Consider the following 3360-nt stretch of genomic DNA (forward strand, 5'->3'; position numbering starts at 1 on the left):
CATAGTTCTTCAGGCACTCTGTCTATCAGATCTAATCCCCTGAATCTATTTATCACTTCTACTGTATAATTGTAAGGGATTTGATTTCGGTCATACCTGAATGGTCTAGTGGTTTTCCCTACTTTCTTCAATTTCAATCTGAATTTGGCAATAAGGAGTTCATGATCTGAGCTACAGTCAGCCCTGGTTTTTGCTGACTGTATAGAGCTTCTCCATCTTTGGCTGCAAATAATATAATCAATCTGATTTTGGTATTGACCATCTCTTGATGTCTAATGTGTAGAGTCTTCTCTTGTGTTGTTGAAAGAGGGTGTTTGCTGTGACCAGTGCGTTCTCTTGGCAAAACTCTATTAGCCTTTGGCCTGCTTCATTCTCTACTCCAAGGCCAGATTTGCCTGTTACTCCAGGTATTTCTTGACTTCCTACTTTTGCATTCCAGTCCCCTATAATGAAAAGGACATCTTTTTAGGTATTAGTTCTAGAAGGTCTTGTAGGTCTGATAAAACGTGGTCCACTGGAGAAGGGAAAGGCAAACCACTTCAGTATTCTTGCCTTGAGAACCCCGTGAACAGTATGAAAAGACAAAAAGATAGGACACTGAAAGATGAACTCCCTAGGTTGGTAAGTGCCCAATATGCTACTGGAGATCAGTGGAGAAATAACTCCAGAAAGAATGAAGAGATGGAGCCAAAGCAAAAACAACATTCAGTTGTGGATGTGACTGATGATGGAAGTAAAGTCCGATGCTATAAAGAGCAGTATTGCATAGGAACCTGGAATGTTAGGTCCATGAATCAAGGCAGATTGAAAGTGGTCAAACAGGAGATGGCAAGATTGAACATCGACATTTTAGGAATCAGCGAACTAAAATGGACTGGAATGGGTGAATTTAACTCAGACGACCATTATATCTACTACTGTGGACAAGAATATCTTAGAAGAAATGGAGTAGCCATCATAGTCAACAGGAGTCCAAAATGCCTTACTTGGATGCAATCTCAAAAATGACAGAATTATCTCTGTTCATTTCCAAGGCAAACCATTCAATATTACAGTAAGCCAATTCTATGCATCCACCAGTAATGCTGAATGAAGAAGCTGAAGTTGAATGGTTCTTTGAAGACCTACAAGACCTTCTAGAACTAACCACACAATTGTCTCCAAAATTGAAGAAACTTTGGTATCAATGTGACCTCCCAGCATTCAGATCCAAGATAGTACAGATGGAGACGGACCCTTCATTTGTGAGTCATTCAGGAGTCTAAACACACCAGATTCACTGTCCATCTAACAACCCATTATGGTTTCTGCTAATTTGTAACCCATGTAATTGGAGTTAAAATTTATTTCTTAACTTTTGTTTTGGCTTCAAAACAATTATGTTTGTGGTCTTTTCTAGTTTCAATTTGCTAGTTTCAATGGGATATAGGAAATGATAGACTCTAGATGGAAGTGTCTCCAGTTTTCACTTCAACATAGTCTCATGGAAAACACAAAGCAGACAATATTGTATGGAATGGTAATAAGGTAGATAGGACCGATAAAAACTTCAGTGATGGGGACAGAAAATAGTTAATATTTAAGAACAAATAGGAAAAGGAGTATGTCAAGGCTGTATATTGTCACCCTGCTTAGTTAACTTATATGCAGAGTACATCATGAGAAACGCTGGGCTGGAGGAAGCACAAGCTGGAATCAAGATTGCCAGAAGAAATATCAATAACCTCAGATATGCAGATGACACCACCCTTATGGCAGAAAGTGAAGAGGAACTAAAAACCCTCTTGATGAAAGTGAAAGAGGAAAGTGAAAAAGTTGGCTTAAAACTCAACATTCAGAAAGCTAAGATCATGGCATCTGGTCCCATCACTTCATGGGAAATAGATGGGGAAACAGTGGAAACAGTGTCATACTTTATTTTTTTGGGTTCCAAAATCACTGCAGATGGTGATTGCAGCCATGAAATTAAAAGACGCTTACTCCTTGGAAGGAAAGTTATGACCAACCTAGATAGCATATTAAAAAGCAGAGACATTACTTTGCCAACAAAGGTCTGTCTAGTCAAGGCTATGGTTTTTCCAATGGTCATGTATGGATGTGAGAATTGGACTGTGAAGAAAGCTGAGTGCCAAAGAATTGATGCTTTTGAACTGTGGTATTGGAGAAGACTCTTGAGAGTCCCTTGGACTGCAAGGAGATCCAACCAGTCCATTCTAAAGGAGATCAGTCCTGGGTGTTCTTTGGAAGTAATGATGCTAAAGCTGAAACTCCAGTACTTTGGCCACCTCATGCGAAGAGTTGACTCATTGGAAAAGACTCTGATGCTGGGAGGGATTGGGGGCAGGAGGAGAAGGGGACAACAGAGGATGAGATGGCTGGATGGCATCACTGACTCGATGAACGTGAGTCTGAGTGAACTCCGGGAGTTGGACAGGGAGGCCTGGCATGCTGCAATTCATGGGGTCACAGAAAGTCGGACACAACTGAGTGACTGAACTGAACTGAATGTTCCTATGTTGATTTTTCTTTGGATTTTCATAGCCTGAGTTTTACTGGCTGGATTTCTGGGGTTTAAGGGAAAAACACAGACTTTGGAATAAGACTCCATGTTCTCGGGTTCAAATATGGGTTCTGTCACTTATTGATAAGTCTTAGACAAGTTATTTATTCTCTCTTGGTTTTTAATTCTTCACTAGTAATGAATTATTTTATAGGTTGTCTCTACCTATTCATTTCCCTAAGTTAAATGAATACTTGGCACAGTGCTTTGCATTTATGGATTGCTCAAGAACTGGTAGACTTACTATCATCATATCATCATCATACATAACTATTCATGTTATGTGTCTTGTATCTCCCTCGGTGTATAGTATGTCTTACATGTAGTAGGTACTCAACAAATGTTTGATGAATCTCTGCTTTGTATGCATGGGCAGGTTGGGCTTTCTCTCCTATCCTGAAGGCACTCCTGGTGGGAAAATCTCCTCCACTTCCCATTCTAGTTTGAAAATTCTTCTGTTCTGTAGTAACATCTTGAGCATTCTTGTTTGGTTTCCTCTCAGTCTTAAGACTTGTTCATCTTCAAAAATGTGCGAAAGTGAAAGTGAATGCTAAGTTGTGTCCGACTCTTTGCAACCCCATGGATTATATAGTCCATGGAATTTTCCAGGCCAGAATACTGGAGTATGTAGCCTTTCCCTTCTCCAGGGGATCTTCCCAACCCAGGTCTCCCACGTTGCAGGCAGATTCTTTACCAGCTGAGCCTCAAAACATTTAGTAGTTGGTATAATACGCTACAAGGAGGCCCCCCTCCCTCCCAGCAGAAAAGCAAGGCAAAGGAAGTCTGCAAAAACAACCAGG

The sequence above is a fragment of the Bos indicus genome, chromosome 5, assembly GCF_029378745.1.
Source record: "Bos indicus isolate NIAB-ARS_2022 breed Sahiwal x Tharparkar chromosome 5, NIAB-ARS_B.indTharparkar_mat_pri_1.0, whole genome shotgun sequence".
NCBI lineage: Eukaryota > Metazoa > Chordata > Mammalia > Artiodactyla > Bovidae > Bos > Bos indicus.